Source organism: Grammomys surdaster, unplaced genomic scaffold, assembly GCF_004785775.1.
Source record: "Grammomys surdaster isolate TR1022 unplaced genomic scaffold, NIH_TR_1.0 125985, whole genome shotgun sequence".
Lineage (NCBI taxonomy): Eukaryota > Metazoa > Chordata > Mammalia > Rodentia > Muridae > Grammomys > Grammomys surdaster.
Window position 1 is genome coordinate 1231999 of NW_021620801.1, and position 20286 is coordinate 1252284.

The following is a 20286-nucleotide window of genomic DNA, read 5'->3' on the forward strand; positions in this document are numbered from 1 at the left end:
CCTCTGCCGAAGGCGCCGGCTGCTCGTGCCTTCGAGGGCTAGCTTCGGGAAGGGAGGATGAACCGGGTGAACCAGGTGGCTGGGGAACCGAAGGGGGACCCCTTCAGTCCTTCGCCATTCACTTTCCCCTCCAGTCACACACCCCCCTTTATATTCCGCTTCACGTGGGGTGCGGGGCGGGAGGGAGGGGAGCCCAGGAGGGGGCGGGGGAGGCGAGGAGAAGCGAGAAATGCCCACCTTCTTTGGCCAACTCCGGAGCCAGCTCAACCCCCTCCTCCCGCGGCGGCGGCCGCTGCAAAGCCCCTCCACTCGCCCTGCACCGAGGCAGCGCGGAGCGAGCGGTCGCCCGGCCCTCGCCACCCCCGGCGCCGCGGCCGCCGGCGAGCCCTGAGCTCAGCGTCGCTCCAACCTCCCCTGCCGGCGCGGCCGGCCCCGCTCGGGCCTCCCCCCGCGGCCCGCGGCCCCTCTCAAACCCCCTGGGCTCGCGACGGCTGCTCCGGGAGGAAAGGCTGGCCGCGGCTGGAGCCCGGGCGGCGCGGCTGCGAGCGGGGCGGCGGCGGGGCGCCCGGTACGGTGAGCCCAGCAACGAGGCGCGGGCGGGCGCGCAGAGACGCCGGGTCCTCGCGGAGCGCGGCCGGGGCGCGGCGGCGGCGGTGGCGGCAGCAGCGGGAGCCCAGGGACCGCTCCATCACTGGCAGCCATGGAGCCCGAGCATTTTCCTCCCTCGGGGCAGGCGCTGGGCACGGCACACGTCCTCGGAGAGGAAGGGCGCCGGCGCCCGGGCTGCTCCGGCGGGCGGCGGGACGTGCGCGGGAGCGGAGGGGCGAGCTCGCGTCCTCTTCTCAGCCCCGCCGACTGGCTCGGCACCGAGCTGCTCCCGCGACCGGGAGGGAGGGGGCCGCGGGCGGCGGTGGCTCCTTTTCGCGGCGGCGGCGACGGGCGGCCAGACGGGGCTGGTGCAGCGGCTGCAGCCGACGCCGTTCAAAGAAATGAGAGGTGGGGTTGGTCGGTGGCGGCGCGGGGCGGGGGAGTGGGAGGGCGTCGGGCGAGGAGGGGGCTGTAGTGGTTGTTACTAGTGCTCTTCTCGGGCTGCTCCGTATCCCCTGGTCTCTCGCGGCATCAAGAGAGGAGGGACCAGCGCCCCAGCGCGAGAGGAGGAGGGTCGAGCTCTGACCGAGGAGAAGGAGGAGGAGAAGGCGGGGGAGGGGTCGCGGAGGAGAGGAGGGAAGATGGCGTCTGCGCGTGCGCGCCGGCGCTGCAGACATAAAGCCGGGTCTGACTAGGGGAGGTGGCCTGTCTTCGGTCTGTGCCGAGCTCTAGGCTCTGTCTCCACGGAAATTGCCGAAGGCCGGCGGAGCCGCCGACGCCTGAGGGCGGTGGGGGTGGGGCACTTGGGCGCGCGAGCGAATCCGGGTCGCGTGGAGAAGCTGGGGTGGGGCGTGGGGGGGGGGGGGAGAGCCGCGCCGCGCGCGTGCGCGCAGGTTAGGTGTGTCCGCTGCTGTCTCCCACGCGGACCCCAGCGAGGCGGGTGAGGAGCGCTAGGTCTCGGGTGTGCGCGCCCTGGGGCGGTGTCCCCCACCCCCACCCCCCGGCCTGCGGAATGGGTAATGAGGCTTTTCTCCTCGGCAACAGCATCACGAGTTGCAGCTCCCAGGAGCCCTCCGCTGCTGCCACGACATGAGTCAGGCTTTCTTCCTCGGCGCGTGGCGGAGTCCTCCTCCTCCCTCCCCTCCTCCTCCTCCGTCTCCAAGCAGCACCTGGGCTCCCCCCCCCCGACCCGCACCACCCTCTCCCCTTCCGGGGATGCCCCGATGGAGTCTAGTGTCTCCCCCATAGCAGTGGTACCTTTTGTGCAGGGCGGTGGTGGTTGCCACGCGGTCCCCCGCCCTTCGACGGGCAGGGGCGAGACTGCTAACATATGGCACCGATGTTTGCAGTGAATCTCCCGAACCTCTCCAGGGAAGGCTCTTTACAAAAGGGAGTGGTCCTTGCTGTCCCTCCTTATCTGGTGGGAAGAAGCGAGCCGGCCCCGCCGCCAGCTCACCAACCAACAGGTGGAGCTTCCCTCCAGCCATTCATTGTCTTTGTGTCCTTGCTGTGGCCCTTAATAGAGGTAAAGGGTTAGGGCTTGGTCTTAGTGGAATTTAAAGGAAATTTGTGAAGAATGCCTTTTAGGGCTAGAAGAGCAAAAGGACCAGCTAAAATTCCCCCCTCCCCTTTTTCTAGATTTCATGGATGTAGATAAGGTTTGCTTAGAGGCAATTTTCTGTTAGCTGTCTCCGAAGTATTATTACATGTCAAAACCTCTGAAAGCAGTGCTTTGCTTCTAACCAAGAACGAAAATCTCACCCGGGAAATATTTTAAGGAGAGGTGAAAAGGGTTGTTTTACAGTGGTTTGTTTCTGTTCTAATTTAGGTTTCTGGGATACAACTTATTTAGAAGATAGACCTCGGACTCAGGAAATCACTGATTTCCTTTTTGAAGGAACAAACAACACCAAAGTGCTCATCAGCATAGCACCCCTCATTCTGTACATTAAAAGTTTGAATGTCACCTATATACTGTTTGATAGAAATGACTCCTAGACATCTTTTATCTGCTCTGTACCAAACCCTCACACCCACCACCTCATACATGTAGGTCTCACCCACAAAACAGGTACGATTCACATTATTTTGATTTTTTTTTAAATGAGATGGGTTCTCAATATGGATGGAAGGGTAACCTTCAGCTCACTGTACCCCGACTTTACTTTCCAGACTGCTGTAATTACGAGCCTTCATCAGCACACCTACTGCCTAATATAAAGAGTTCTCTGCTAGGTACAAAGTATGTGCTCACAAATTCTGGAAGCAATAGACAGTAAGTCATTTTGAAAAACATAAAACCGCATTGTGTCTTAGTATATGAATGCTTGTACTTTCAGACATCTGAAGCCATTTGAGTATTTTGCAAATTTAATCATTTCACTGGGAATGGTGGCATAACTTGTAACCCCAGCTTAGGAGGTAGAGGCAGGAGGATCTTAAGTTCCAGGTCAGCTGGGCTACATTGGGAGACACGTGTCTCAAAAACAAAAACAAAAAAATTCTTCTGTAGGGCACTATCCGGAAGTCACCTGTATCTGTCCGTGGACATAACCCCCAGCAGCTTTTGTTGCAAGTGACTCACCAGTTTCTGAAGTGCATATTGGACATGCTTTGTCAGCAGTTTTTCTAATAGAAAATAGAAGCTGCCCGAATGGACTGAAACTGCAAGAGGGTGTAGACGGACAGAAAGACGTGTCTTCGGACTGTTGTGAGAAAGAGCACGTCCCTAAGATCCCAGAACGTTGCCTTAAGTCAAAGTTTTAAATAGCAAATGGCAGTTTGTCACCCCTTGGCCAAGGCAAAGCCTATTATTACTTTGATGATACAGCTAAAAGGTAAAGTACATGAAAGTCTTATGCAAAGTTGGAAAATGAAAGCCTAGTAGAAAGGGCCTCATCAGATGCAGGTGTTCCTTCTGATAATCCAGCATCCCACTGGGTTTTGATTGGGAGGGGGAATGCCTTTCAAAAGAAAGGTTTCAACCAAATTAAAGACAGCTGGACATGGTGGTGCACTCCTTTAGTCCTAGCTCTGGGGAGGCAGAGGCAGACAGATCCAGCCTGGTCTATATACTGAGTTCCGTGCCAGCCAAGGCTATATAGTGAGGCCTTGTTATTCTAATTTCTGTTATACACCTATAACTTGGAGAAATAACTTGGAGAGAAAAATGTTTTAAATCAAGAGCTGAGATGGTATCTTACGCATATAATTCCTATATTCAGGAGACCAAGTAAGTCAAGAGTGCCCAAGTTTGTGAGTAACCTGGACTACATAGTGAATTCCAGGACAACCTGGGCCCTGGTGTAAGACTCCACCCCCAAAAAATGTTAATTTCAGTTTTTTTTTTAAGGCTTTAATCATGGGATGAGAGTGTAGCTCCATGATAGAGCACTTCTGTGGTGTACAGAAAGCCCTGGATTGAGTCCCATATCTCTCCAGTCCCCATGTCTCCCCAGTCCCCATGTCTCCCTCCATATCTCACCAATAATAAGAGCTCGTGCTTAATGCACTGTATAACCACTGTTCTATGCGCTAAGAGTTTCAGCTCACTTAATGCCCACAGCTGTATAAAGGAGGCACTGTAATTGTCCCCATCTGACAAATGAGGAACAGGAAGTTCAGAGGAGTAGTGGTCTTTCAGCTTGGCGAGTAGCCAGGCCAAGACGCAAACCCTGGCAGTCAGCTGCCCTGTCGTACATACCAACACACAGTTCAGGATCCTGTCAACCCAAGCACTCAACTCAAGTTTAAGTTCCACTGAAGATACAAGTTTGAATTTTCCTAGCTAGACAGCTCCAAAGAATTATAAGTACTGTCTTCTTGTGCAGACATTCCAGGAAAGGACATAAACTGTAGGCACCTGCTATGACTACCTAGGAATCGGGCATAAGTGAGCAGGAAAATAATTTGATTAAGTTGGATGATCCTCTACTGATTGAAAGACATGCCAGGTGCTTGGAATAAAGGTGTTAATCGTAAGTACGTAAGACATATTTTTCTGTATAGAACAAGATAAATGCTTTCCTATTTGAGTAGTTAGCATTCCAATGCTCATAAGATCTTGTAGACGAGCATAAGCTTCTCTTCTGAACATGTTCTTTTTAAAGGACCGTTAACATCTGTGCATCTTTAACTATAGAAAGAAAATCGTGTATCGCACTTGCTTGTATCATGATGCTAATGACTCAAGCCACTATGAACTACATGGTCCAAGCACCACAAATAATCCACAGCAACCATTATAGTAATTATCTTCCCAAACACTGAAGTTCATTATCAGTCCTAACTCTAAAGAATATGGATGTTTTATTTCTGGCATACATAACTAGCTTATAGCATATATATGTCAATGGTAAGGCATATCACTTTAATAGACAGGAAGAGAAAACATGATTATATCAACTGGCTCATAAACATCAAGTCATCTGGCATTGTTCACCATCCTTTCTTAATAGAAACTGTTAACAGTTTAATTATATAAGGAAAGTTATCCAAGACCATTGGTGAAAAATCTGTAACTAGTATTCTAATGAATGGGAAGACACTGATAGTCTTTCCTGTAAGATATGGTACAAGGCATGGATGCCCAGTCTGGTCACTTCAAATTACACAATACTGGAAGCACTATAAGGAACAAGAAAATGAAACAAAATGTATCCAAATCAAAGAAAAACAAGCAATATTATCTGATAAGGTTTCTGTGATGGCTATTCCTGGTTGTCTACTTGACTATATCTGGAATGAACTACAATCCAGAATTGGAAGGCTCACCTGTGATCCAGATCTTGAGGCATAGTGGCTATGAAAAGCTTAGGGACAGGCAAGGAAGCACACACCTTTAATCCCAGGAGAGTAAGACAAGGAGATCAAGGTCAGCCTGGAACAAAGCAAGTCCCACATCCAGGCATGGTGGTACAACACCTTTAATCTGGGCCACAGCTTCTCCTGGAGACCTACATAAGGACATTGGCAGAAGGAAGATTCGCTCTTCTTTGACACTTGCACTTATTTGCCAACACATCTGTTGGAATCTACTTCTACAGAAGACCAGCTGAAACAACTGGCCTTGTGGGACTGAGCAACTACTAGAGTCTTGGACTTCCCATTCACAGCTGAACATTGTTGTGGTGTTTGACTACAGACTGTTAAATCATCATAATAAATTTCCTCACTAGCCGGGCGGTGGTGGCGCACGCCTTTAACCCCAGCACTTGGGAGGCAGAGACAGGCGGATTTCTGAGTTCGAGGCCAGCCTGGTCTACAGAGTGAGTTCCAAAGCAGCCAGAACTACACAGAGAAACCCTGTCTCAGAAAACAAAAAAAAAAAACAAAAAAACAAAAACAAAAAAAATTTCCTCAGTATAGAAAGACATTCCATATGTTCTATGACTCTAGAGAACCCTAACTAATACAGTTTCCAAAAATGAAGTTCTACAATTGTCGTACAAGAATGAGAGACGTTTTATTGAGGAAAAGTGAAGTTTTTGTGAGGAAGAGTAGAAAACAGAATTCTGTTGTTATTGTTGTGGTTAATAACTTAGTTACTTTTAGGTTGAAAACTTATATCTGGTTTATTTTGTTGCATGTGTGTTGAGCACAGGGACTCATGCATGCCAAGCTAACATTCCATCATGAACTACATTCCTAGTTTTTATCTAGCTTAAATTAAAGAAAAAAAAGGAATATGGATGTTGCCAGGCTTAGTGACGCATGTCTTTAATCCCAACACTTGGAAGGCAGAGGCAGGTGGCCTGGCCTACATAGTGAGTTCCAGGGCAGCTAGAGCTACACAGTAAGACCCTGTCTCTAAAATGGGGGTTAAGGGGAGGAAGAGGAAGGAAAGGAAGAGAAGGAGGAAGAAGGAAGGAGAAGTTGTACTCCTTAGGAATCCCCTTTTGCTCACTCATTTTCTCTGCTCTAACAACTTTCAGGAAAAAAAAATGACTATGGTTTTTAGAAACATGTTCAAATTACTGTTTCTATTTAATTTTGTTGTAGAAGAGAAACAAAATCAATAGTCTTAGGGTCTAGAACAGTTTGTGGGGTGTTTTGGTTTTAGTATTTATTTAAATGCCATTAAAAAAATAAAAATCTTCAAATATAGGTGCTCACACCTGTAACCCTAGTATTCTGGAGACTGAGGCAGGAGTATCACAAAGTGTTTGTGACTCAGCTACAAAATTCCAGGATAGACAAGGTGACAGAATAAGGCCACGCCTCAAAAACAGGGCGGGCAGACAGCTAACAACATAGCTCAGAGGGGAGGGGCATGTGCTGAGAGCCTGAGGACTGGATTCAATCTCTGGAATTCATATGATGGGAAGAGAGGACCAGTTCCTGCAAGTGTCCTTTGACTTACACACACACACACACACACACACACACACACACACTGTGCTGCTCTCCCTACACCGAAATGGTTTTTTTGTTTTTTTGTTTGTTTGGTTGGTTTTTGTTTTTCTAGACGGTTTCTCTTTATAGCCCTGGCTGTCCTGGAACTCACTCTGTAGACCATGCTGGCCTCAAACTCAGAAATCTGCCTGCCTCTGCCTCCCAAGTGCTGGGATTAAAGGCGTGCGCCACCACTGCCCAGCAAGAAATGCTTTTAAAATACCTTAAATATATGCAAGCTAAATTACAGTCAGAAACACACAATACAATTCTGTTAACATCATAAACGCTTAGAGGTAACTTCTATTTCACATCCAGGTGACTTACAGAGTTGTACATGAGTAATAAGTTAGAGTCCTTAAGCAGAAAATACTCAAGTATCTGAAGAAATTGCAAGACTTGGGAGAAAATGCTCAACAAAATTCTTACATACAACACAAAGATACCTGTCACATGCAAGAAAATTAAATGTAAACCTGACTCAGCCTCTTCACCGAGTTAAATCTAAAGTTAATTGCAAAGATGCCAGCAAAGCCTTCTATCAAAGGTGGGAGGGGAGAACCCAGGTGCCGTGGCCCCATGAGGAACAGACAAGTCTGATACCATGTGATAATTCCAAACCGGCGGTGTAATACCAATGTCTTCAAAAGGCCTGCTTGACTGTTTAACTGAGATACAAAGGCTAGGTTACAGTGATCTCAGTGTTTATTTCGGGTGAAGACCGAACAATACTCAGTGCTGCCCAGTGTTGATCCTAACTGGTTGGTAAATTAAAACAGAGTTTTGAAATATTTCTAATGCAAGATATCTTGAGAAAGGGGCTAAATGTGGTTTATCCTTTCAGGATAGGATAGAAAATATATGCTTGCAGATAATTTTTGTTGTTGTTGTTGTTTTCTCTGTACAGCCCAGGCTATCCTGGAACTCACTCTGTAGACCAGGCTGGCCTTGAACTCAGAAATCCGCCTGCCTCTGCCTCCCAAGTGCTGGGATTAAAGGCGTGCGCCATCACCGCCCGGCACAGAGAATTTTTTGAGTCCCACATTATATAGCAACTGTATCAATGTAATTTACCATCTGACCTTTACAACTAGACTTTTTTGGTGTCTCTGGAAATGTGTATGGAAATTATAGCATCAGAAAGCAAGCTCATTATTAACATTTTGATCAGGGTATCCAATACTGTTGTATTGACTTGATCTCTGTAAAATTCATTATGCCCAGCTGCTTGCTGACTACTTTCTTACATAACGCCATCCAAAAAGCATTTTTTAAAAGGCGGGGTTCAGTGAAAATGGCACATATGTTGGAGTTGAGTGTATGTCCGCCAATCACTGTATGCCTGCTTAGGAGTAGCGTTTGATGTGGGGGCAGGAGCTCGGAGCCCTCTGCCTTGGTGAATTCAGGAAGTTCTCTCCTTCCTTCTCGACCTTGGGCATGTGGCAGCCATATCCATCTTCTGGGCAGATGAGCTTGTGGACATTCTCTAAGGCACTTCCTTGGTGATCTTTGTTTAGTGACTGGTCACACCGCTCACAAGATACCCACAGGGAACAGAGTAATTACAGACGAAGTGGTTCACTAGACAAGTTTGACTTACGGTGTCTAAAACATTTACAACCTGTTTGCTGGTCAGAAGTCTCATTGCCTAATGAAATTTCTGCTATTTTAAATTTCCTCAAGTGAACACTTGTACTTCATTTCTGATTGAATCAATAAAACCACATTGGGACCAGCAGGGTGGCTTTGCAGGTAAAGGCACTTGCCATCAAGCCTGATGATCTAAGTTCAGTCCCCAAAACCTGTATAATGGAATTAGACAATTGACTCCTACAAATTATCCTCTGACCTCCATACAGCTATGGAGGTATGTGGGCATGGCATACATGTGTCAGCACACACACACACACACACACACATAATAAATGTAAATTTTAAATATTTTAAAATCACTCTATTATATAACTAAAGTTAGAATGAGGAGACTAAGTTGCTGATTATGATAGATGGGTTTTCAAAATTAAGTAGCTGTGGTAGCACACGAGTTTCATCCAGCACTCAGGAGGCTGAGGCAGGAGGATTTCCATGGAGGAGAGTAGCCAGTTTAGTCTATATAGCAGGTTCCAAGCCATAGCAAAACAGTCTTAAACACACTGCATATTGCAAACATGTAAGTGCCTGATGTTTTAATATTCATTTTCCCCTTTTGTAGTGGGTTCTTGCTATGTAGTTCAGCCTGGCCTTGACCTCTCGATCCCTCTGCATTAGCCTCCAGAGTTGGGAGATTACAGGAGTATATCCGCCATGCTCAGTTACAAACTTTATTTTAATGATAATGATTCTGTAGGCAAATATATTTTTAGTGAATATATGCTAATTGATTGAAATATGACTTTCTTGCTTCCTGTTCCCTTATTATATATAATACAAAATATGTGTGAAACTCAAGAAAAATCTAACAAGATTCTGGCCCTGTAGCTTCTTGAATCTGTAGACTATCCAGAGGAAGCAAATGACAATTTCTGCCCAGCTCTGCCTGTGGCCCTGTTCCCAGGACTCTGTTCTAAGAACACATTAATTGAGTATTCACCTTATAAAGCACTTGTATGGAATTGGTAGTTCATGTAACCCTTACCATTGACATGCTTTCAAATAGCTGAGAATTCAGTGGTTCTCAACCTGTGGGACCCGATACCCTGCATATCATGTACTTACATTATGAGCCATAACAGTAGCAAAATCAATGAAATAGTTTGTTATTATTTTTTGGCACAAGGATCTATATTTAGGGGCTATAGCATTAGGAAGGTTGAGAACACTGACTTAGATGCATCCTCTGCATGGGAAGTTGTTACCATTTTAGGAGAGACAACAGTTCAATCCCTCCTTTTCTTTCCTTCCCATCCACTGCTGTGCCCACCACCCCTTCACTCACTCTACCTCCAAATTTAGAACTTACAGCCATTTCCATGTCAACAGAATCCCAGAACAGTAATATTCTATTATCTGCCTTGCGCTAATTATGCCACAGGAATCAACTACAAATGTCACTTGCTGGGCTTCTCATCCCAGTGCCTGGTGAGTTGTGTTCCATGACTGGTACACATATTATTTGTATGTCATGAATGGTACTGATGGAGAAGCATGGAGCTAAGAACATTAAACTTCCTGCAAATACATGTTGACAGCAGTGGCTGATTTCATCTGAATCAGACAGTAGGAACTTTTTACTTTATTAGGTTAAAAAATGTTAGCCGGGCAATGGTGGCATACGCCTTTAATCCCAGCACTTGAGAGGCAGAGGCAGGCGGATTTCTGAGTTCAAGGCCAGCCTGGTCTACAGAGTGAGTTCCAGGACAGCCAGGGCTACACAGAGAAACCCTGTCTCGGAAAAAAGAGAGAGAGAGAGAGAGAGAGAGAGAGAGAGAGAGAGAGAGAGAGAGAGAGAGAGAGAGGAAGAAAGAAAAGAGAAAGAAATGTTACCTCCACACACAGTAAGTTGAATTAGCCAAAAATATATAACAATTCACGTGCTGCCACATAGGTAAGGACTAGAAGAGGGGAAATACAGAATTTGGTTAGAAAACTTAGGAATAGAACTGATGCAGTGGATCCAAATTTTGCATCATTAATTCGTTGTCTGCTGGCTGGTTTGGAGTGTATGTGTATTCTTTGCTTGTTGGTTCCTTGGGGATTGGTTGGTTGGCTGGTTTGGTTGGTTGGTTAGTTGGTTAGTTGATTACATTTTGTTAGTTTTCAGGTTCAGGCTCTCCCTGTACAGTCCATGAGAACCTTGAACTCACTGTGTAACCTAGGCTTGCCTCAAACCAAAGGCAATTCTTGTGTTCCAGCCCTCTAGTACATGGGCATATGCCACCAAGCCTGGCATTGGTTCTTTAGGGGACAGAATCACATGTGATGTGTTTTGTTTTCATATATATGGACAGTGGAGGCACCCCCAAAATCTGCACAAACTTACTGAAAACAGGAATACAATTTGTTTCAAGTTGCACCAAAGGTATTTTTTCTCTTAAAAGTGATCTAAGTCGTCCAAGTTATTGCAAACCCTCTGGAGTTGTTAATTGCTTACAAGTACAATAACAGATCTTTGGAAATTAGAAAGATCAGTTTTAATGCAAAATACTAGCAATACTGTTCAAGGCCCGTGATGCTGAGATCTCATCGGTGCGTAGGACTGCTAGGGAACAGGCATATGGTGAGAGTCTGATACAAGTGGCAACACTATCATAGCACCTAGGAAGATGAGATTCTGAGCAAGCACATGTGTTGGCTAACTGTCTCAATGTGATCTTTCACTTCTACTCTTTGCTATTTGTTGATGACAGAACCTTGGGCAGAGACAGCCCCAAAGGAAGAAAATGTCTGTGATATACCTAAATTCAACTATTATAAGCCAGGAAAGTACACAACACTTGCTAAGAGGCTGGGACACTGACAACACACTGAAAGACACACACAGCCAAGGCTGTGAAATGTCATAATAGCACACAGTTGTGCAGAGAATAAAATAGTTTCCTTTTTATATTGGCAATCACCAACTTTATTCCATGACAAAGCATTATTTATGTAATGAGGGAACAGTTCACGAGGAGAAAGTGTGCTATGTTTACAAGTTACCCTAAGTTATCGACTGTACTTTTAAAGTACTGGACTGAAATTTTCCTCCATTCTCAGCAGGGACAGGGGCCATCTGAGATGTTCAGACCTTCTTGCCCTGTGACATTGACTGGGCTCTCCATGGCAGCTGGGAGCCAGGAGATCAGAGCATGTGAACAAACCGAACTGCATTTTGACCTGTATTTTTGGATACAACCATGTCCTAGTTTGCTTTCTACTGCTGTGATAAAACACTGACCAAAACCAACTTGGGGTAGGGAGGGATTTTATTTAGCTTACATTTCCCTATCATAATCCATCCATGCTGGAATTTAGGAGAGGAACTCAAGCAGAAACCTGCAGATAAGAACTGAAGCAGAGGCCAAGGAGGAATGCTGCTTACTGGCTTGCTCTCTGTGGCTTGCTCAGCCTGCTTTCTTGTCACCCAGGGTCATCAGACCAGAGTGGCAATACTCACAGTAGGACAAGCCCATTAGCTATTAATCCAAAAAAATCCCAGACTTACCCACAAAATAATTTCAGGGAGGCAGTTCCTCAGCTGAGATTTCTTCTTCTTCCCACATACATGTAGGTTTGTGTCAACTTACAAACTAACCAGCACAGACCACTACCCCACTCTCTGAATGTGAATTCCCCATGGGCCATTCATACCAACCACAATGAAACTCCCATTCAACACCAGTGGGGTCCACCACCCCCACATCACATGCTGCGCATGCACAAAAGATTTGGAATCATTCCAAGTTTGGTCGAGACCAAAAGAAAAGAGTTTAGGCAAGCAAACCCATTGAGTGAGAATACAGTCATTAAATCTAATTCAAATTCTACTATAGTTAGGCCATATTTTAGGCAAAGTCTATGAATTTTATTTTCTAATAGTAAAATTAACAAAATTGATTTCTGTTGTCCTGAGGCTTCTTCACCATCAAACTTTTATTAAAGACTTGACTAAATGTAGCTCCTATTTAATGTGGAACAGAACACGCTACTTTTTCCTACATACTCCATTAGAGATTGTTACAGAATGGCTAGAGCCCTACCCTTCATTAGGCTGTGCTACACTTACACAGCCAACAGAACCTAGAGGAACGGTTATCAGCATTCAGCAGATAGGGTCAGTTTAGGAACAAGTGTGACATTCCAGAGAAAGGGAATGACCAGAAGTCTTCAGTGCTGTCTTGTGAGTAGCTCTTAAGATTGTGATGACTCTCACATGCTCTTCTGCAGATGGGTGGAGACTGGCTTGAAGACAGTGTCAGAGGAAGAAGCCTACCCCTGGCCAGGTAAATCTTTAAAGGTTAAAGGTCCCTGGCTTGACTAATTGCTGTTGTTTTAATTTGGGGAACACAGAGCCATGCCTTCATAAACTAAAAATAAAGCCTAGGCATACCTGGACTCCTGAACATAGTCTGACATCGCCGTTGTCTTTAATGGAGGCCCAAGCTGTCTTCCTAACAACCGTGACCTAAAGTCCTACCATTTGGTGCTTTGAATGACAGATGTAGTCAGAACTACATGATTTTTTAGTACTTAGATTTAAAATTGTACATCAAAATTCATAAGCAAAATCAGTTCCTAATCTTCTTTCTAGAATTTTCCATATTGGGATTGTTCTCATGTGTGTTGATTGTCCACGTTTCTATTATTGTTTCCATTTCCTTAGTTCCACTTATTAATTCCATAATTTATGTTTTTTACCAGCTTGTTTTGTGGTTTGCATAGTTTTGTTCTGTTATTGAGGCAGGGTCTTGGCTAGCCTGGAATTCACTATGTAGCCCAGGCTGTCCGCCAGCTTTGTAATGATTCTGCTTCTGCCTCCTGAGTGCTGGGACTCTGGGAGTGTATCACAATGCCCAGTGCCTGCTAGTTATTTTTTTTAATGGGACTTTTGTTGTTTTCTGAAATAGTCTCATTCTGAAAGCCAGTCTGGACCGGAACTCGCTATGTAGCCTAGGCTAACCTTAAACTCATAGCAGTCCTCCTGCCTTAGCATCTCCAAAGGTATGAATATAGGTATAGGCCACCACAGCCACTCTGATTTTTTTTTTGTGTTTTTTGTTGTTGTTTTTTGTTTGTTTGTTTGGTTGGTTGGTTGGTTGGTTTTTCGAAACAGGGTTTCTCTGTATAGCCCTGGCTCTCCTGGAACTCACTCTGTAGACCAGGCTGGCCTCAAACTCAGAAATCCGCCTGCCTCTGCCTCCCAAGTGCTGGGGTTAAAGGCGTGCGCCACCACCGCCCGGCACTGCCTTTGTCTTTAACTCATGTTGAACCTACAGTTCCACATTTTTATTAACACTCTCTGTTGAATTTTTCATCTGTGCCTAAGCCTTTCTCAGAGTATCTTGAGACAATCCCCTTTGACTTTCTTGTGCATCAAGACCTATTAATTTCCAGATGTATCACTTCCAGTATTTAACCTCTACTGTGGTGACTAGAGAAACTCCATTTTATGCTAGGCATTCAGCTTGATACTTTACTAGCCTTTGTCTCTGACTCTAATCCCTAGAAGATAAATTCCTAGTAACACTGACTCAGTGATCCCCACCCAAAAATGTGCAGCCATGACCATCTACTTTGTTATAATAAGACTGGCTGCCTGCTTGGCTTCCGTGGACTCCTTATTCTGACATTCAAGGGCTGCATTTGAGGTCACCTTGAGTACCTAATCTTGGCAAAGCAAAATACCTTTGCTTGCTTGTATAGATGCTTAAGATCTTTTTGTGGTTTTCACCATTAACAATCCTCCCCTCACCCCGCTTCTCTCAGCAATCACAACTTCAACTCAGAGATTGTTCTGTTAGTAGTATCGATAAAGTTAATGAATTATGATCCCAATTGACTTTATGGTCTTCTCCTGTAGATCATGAGCTCCATAATACTATCACAACACTGTTCCAATTTAAAACAGAGCCATGGTAGAACATGCCTGTAAATCCAGCGCTCAGGAAGCTAAACTAGGGGCATTGCTAAGAGGTAGCAGTGCCTGTGCTACATCGTGAATACCAAACTAGCCAATGCTACATGGCAAGACACCGTCTCAAAATAATAGATAAATAATTGGAGGGATTTTTGTTTCGAGAATGTTTGCAGAATGTGATTGGTGTCACCTCTGAAATTGATTGACCACCAAACAGCAAGTCCTGTGGCAGAAGAACAGTTGCTTAGCACAGACAGGGCAGGGATGAGGATGGAGTGAGCAAGGGTGAGAAACTATGAGCATACTGAAAGGGCCCGCCATTCCATGATTACACCAAGAAAGCAAATAGAAACATTTTATATGGCTGTTGTGTCACTGAAAATGGTGACACTACAACAAAGTATGAAATCATGAAAAAATAATAAACAACTTCGTAAACACTTGTTGGAGTAGTAGGTTTTACTGTTCTCGTTGTATTGATGGACAGAGATGCCCTACAGTTGAGGGGCTTGGCCTGTGAGAAGAGTGGCCGCCTGGAGATTGGAGTTCAGCTTCTGCCTTATCTTTTCCATCCTAGCTGTGGCCTGGGGCTGCTACCCATGCCCCACCTCGCACATCCAGGGTGTACCTGGGAAATAGGAGATAACTCTGACAAAACTGGGAGGGAGTGGTGGTCAGCTTCCTGCAGACACAAAATACATTGCTAGAGATTCATTTTTTTCTCTCTGTCTTTAAGAATAACCTTTTGGTTACAGGAAATACAATTCTCTAAGCATTGGACATGGACTGCATGGTACTACTTACTTCTGTTTTTGTTTGTTTGTTTGTTTGTTTGTTTGTTTTGGTTGGTTGGTTGGTTTTTCGAGATAGGGTTTCTCTGTGTAGCCCTGGCTGTCCTGGAACTCACTCTGTAGACCAGGCTGGCCTCGAACTCAGAAATCCGCCTGCCTCTGCCTCCCAAGTGCTGGGGTTAAAGGCGTGCGCCACCACCGCCTGGCGGTACTACTTCTGTGTGAGTCTTCACTGAAGGCGGTAGAGGGGCTCTCCAGTGTCAGAAGCTACACTGTGTATTAAAATACTGTGCCTATGCAATGTCTGATCATCTTTGTATATGTTTTCTCTAAACACCACTGAGAAAGCTGGGGATTTCTATTTTGTTTTTTGTTTTTCTTTTTTTTTTTTTTTTTGCTTTTTCGAGACAGGGTTTCTCTGTGTAGCCCTGGCTGTCCTGAAACTCACTCTGTAGACCAGGCTAGCCTCTTGAACTCAGAAATCCGCCTGCCTCTGCCTCCCAAGTGCTGGCATTAAAGGCGTGCGCCACCACCGCCTGGCAGGATTTCTATTTTTTAACAAAGCCATGCTAATCTTTCCAATATGATGTGGTACTGTATAATGATAATTAGTATTTACAAGTTTTATACTACACCCTTGCTGGCAACCAGTTTTCATTATTTCACAGTTGTACCAAAGTAACCTCTTTGGTCTTGTGGTAGCAAACTGGGCATGAAAAGGAATATAGCCTATAGCCTAGTTCGTAATCTTTCTTTTTTTTTCTTTCTTTTCTTTTTCTTTCTTTTTTTTTTGGCTGCTGAAATTTTTTTTAATTTTTTTAAAATTTATTTAATATATGAGTGTTCTGCTGCATGTATACCTGCAGGCCAGAAGAAAGCACCAGATCTCCTTATAGATGGTTGTGACTCACCATGTGGTTGCTGGAATTTGAACTTAGAACCTCTGGAAGAACATCCAGTGCTCCTAACCACTGAGCCATCTCCCCAGCCCAGTTCATAATTTTTCATTTGTGCTTTCTTCCCTGTGACCATGAGGATTTGAAATTTGGTACCTGGGATCATCATTTAACTTATGTGTAAATTTCGTGTTTAGATCAGCATTCCTCCCTGTTTTTGGCTTCCTGTTTGAGCTCTACAATTATTATTGTATAGAAAGTATGTATAATGATTACAAAGAATGCTTTTAGAACACAGACCTTCACAAATTAATGTTAAAGGATACATATAAACATCTACATATATAGTGAACCCAATTAAATGAACATTTGCATTTTTATTTAGATAAAATGTTGTATAAATCAAAATATTGTCAAGCATCATTCTTAGTAGTGAGATTATATGTTATTAAACATATTATCTAACTATTATTCATGGTTATTTTGTTTTTTTGTTTTTGGCTTTTCGAGGCAGGGTTTCTCTGTGTAGCCCTGGCTGTCCTGGAACTCACTCTGTAGACCAGGCTAGCCTCGAACTCTGGAACTCAGAAATCTGTCTGCCTCTGCCTCCAAGTGCTGGGATTAAAGGCGTGCACCACCACCGCCCGGCTTATTCATGTTTTCTACAATGGGTTACATACGTTTGTTTGTTTTTTTTTTTGTTTTTTTTTTTGGCAGACGTAGGTCAGAGCCAAAGCCAGAAGAGGCCAAGGGACAGTTTTGCTGAACAGCTCTTTCTGCTGTCAAAGGCTTTCTTGCTGTGGCAAGGCCTCCCTAATTGCCCTATCTGGAGGGAGTTGAATTACTAGCAGCTGCTGGGATTGTGAGGGCCTGAAGTTCGAGTTTGTATGGTAAGGTGAGGAGTCTAATAGTCTCCTTTCTCTGGGCCAAGGTTTTGCTTTCCGAGGCTGTGGTGAAAATTGCTACCCCGTTATGGGTTTTACAGAAACTACATCTGCACCCAGCCAGCCACTGAATGTCTCCTGTCTGTGTTGTCCACTGCATTCTTCATCTTGAAATTCAGTTCTCTGAGCTAGGACAGTTGAACAAGTTCAGATAGTTTTTGTTTTTTAAAGCTTTTTTAAAATTTATCTTATGCCCATTGCTGTTTTATCCACATGAGTGTCTGTTTGATGATGTCAAATCCCTGGACCTGGAGTTATAGACAGTTGTGAGCTGCCATGTGGGTGCTGGAAATTGAACCCTGGTCCTCTGGAAGAGGCTCTTAACCTCTGAGCCGTCTCTCCAGCCATGTTCTCACTGGCTCATGAAAATATCATGAGGACCTAGAATATGTGCCTGCTGTTCATTTTGCCATTTAAATGTGGCTTTTGCTATTAAATTATGTTGCCTTTCAAGAAAGACACAGGGACGTGTGTGCATGCGTGCTTAGCCTCTTCATCTTAACTTTTCCTCAGAACTCAGTTACCTATTGCTCTTCTTTCTGGGAAATGAGACAGAAATGAACTCCTGTCATCTTTCAAAGTTTGTTTCATGTTTACCCTATGTGAACACAAGCAGGCAAAGCTGAGAGACATGATGGATGTGACCATATTGGTCCATAAGATGGAGTCATTCATCAAATATTAGTGAGTCATTTCATAAAATGATGTTTATAATTGCTTTTCTAGAATGGAGGCCCAAGCAATTGTAAGAACACTAAACTCAGGTTTCCCCACTGAAGGGAGCGCTGACACAATAGCCTATGTGGTTTTCCCTCAAGTGACATTTTCTCACACAGAAAAATTTGATGTCATTTCACATGGCAAATGAATACACATAAAGGGTATTTTCAAGGGGCTGGTTTTTCTTTTCTTTGTTTTTTTTTTTTTTTTTGTTTTTTTTTTTTTTTTTTTTTTTTTTTTTCGAGACAGGGTTTTTCTGTATAGCCCTGGCTGTCCTAAAACTTACTCTGTAAACCAGGCTAGCCTCGAACTCAGAAGTCCGCCTGCCTCTGCCTCCCAAGTGCTGGGATTAAAGGCATGCGCCACCACCGCCCGGCTAAGGGGCTGGTTTTTATAAGAGCTAACAGCTAGGGTTTAGTTCCTGTCTATCAAACCTGCCCTACGTCTAGCCTCTGGCTTACCATGAGCTTTTGGACCAGTAGACCAAACAGCTGATTAAAGTTGAGTTGATACAATTTCATCACTCTGGGATGACTTTCCTTGTCATGAAGTCTAAACAGACCATCAGTTTCCTTTGGTATAACTTAGGACTTCACACACCAAATATGAGTAAATAAAGCTTGAAACAGCCATATACTGTGAACTGACCCTCTTTAAACTCAATGTATCTAAGGTTCGCACATGTGTGGTTTGAGAAAAGAACATGGAGTCAACTCTTCCCAGCCAAACAAGACTCAGTAAAACCAGAACCACAAGCAGAGTTAGGATTGAGTTCTAACTCAGCATTTTGTCAGAAATCACTTATTCACCAACATTAACTGTCAAACTAACTGGCAGAATGAGGAGATGGGTCATTCTATACAGGCTGCTTCCTGTTCAGTATGAGGATAACAGACCTTCACTGTGCAGTGAGTGGAAGAACCAACAGCCATCCCAGTCCACATTTTAAGTTGTTGAAATCCTAGGTACTTTGCCTTTCAAAACATATTAGACAACTGATTAAATCATGTTTATTGCTCAAATATATGGAGAGTCTGGCATGTTTGGTTGAGCCTTGGATGTGACATCATTTAGGATTCCTGGACATAGCAGATGTTGGCAGCAAGCCATTCACTATGGAGATGTTTGTTTGGTACTTAGATATGCCAAACTTTGGCATCTTCCTTCAAAGGGTAACAATTTCTTGTTAGGCATAAATGAGGATTCTTTTTATGACCAAAAAAGTCAATAAGAAACTCAGTTTGAAAGCAGACTTTTTCCCAGTGTGAATGAGAGTCCAATTATTTTCTCATGTAAGCCTTAACATTGCTTTTCTCTTGTTGGACAGTTTTGTATCTCATTTCCTGACAGATGTCTATTGCCTTCAAGGCTTTCACAGAGAATTTAATCCTTGGCGGTGAAAAGAGAGAATCCCAAAGTGTCAAATCGGTAGGGAAGGGAGAGAGACTAGACACTTGGAGGGGTTTAATTCAAACCAAACTCCTTTAGCCATGCCGAAGATGTGCAGTTATCAAAGGAGCATAGCATTTACGTTGTAAAAACAGGAGCAAAACTCTGCCTTGCAGGAAATAGATTTTCTCCTCAGAACCTAAAAATGTGATGTAAATCCTGAGCAAGTTTTGGTTCTTTGGTTTTGTTTTGTGAATGCTTCTTGCTCTGTAACCCAGCCTGGAATGTTTAGCAATCCTCCTGCAGCAGACTCCCCAAGGTTTGAACTGCCACTTACAGCAAATTTTCTTGGAAAGAAATATTATTCTTACCTGACCGTTGCTGTCTTTGCAGCATGATTGTTTTACCCTTAGAGATGTGCTGAGATGACTGAGTGCTAATTTGCATTTTGATTCAGGGTGAAGCTGGAATTGTTTGTTCTCAGTGGCTGTCTTTGGAACTGAAAATGCATTCTCAATGGATCTCATCCCAAGCCTTATTTTGCATTTTCCCCAGTTGCCAGCTAGTTTGGGTTTGCCAGCCTGGTAGACTTAAGCAGAGACAGTTATTGGACAAGTTGCAAGGAGTGCAAAAGATCAAAAAGAGAAGGGCCTACTGGGAAAGTAGATGAGGACGTTCACTTAGGTCTCCATACTGTGAACACCATACCACCGGCTCCTTATGGAATACCATGCCAATAGCTCCTTATGGAACAAGTGACTCCGGAAGACAGTATTGACTGGGATAACTAAAGTCAATTCCTCTCTCCTTGGCTAGAGGGAGGAGAGTCACCTGAACAGCAGGCCATCAGATGACAGCCAAATGAGGATGCCACCACTGAAAGAAGGTGGGCTGGGTGCTGGACAACTATGGTGAATAAATAAGAAGTGAGAGCCAATGGGATGGCTCAGAAGGTAAAGGTACTTGTCTCGAAGGCCTGGTGACCCCAAGGTTGCCTCCCCAAAGTGATG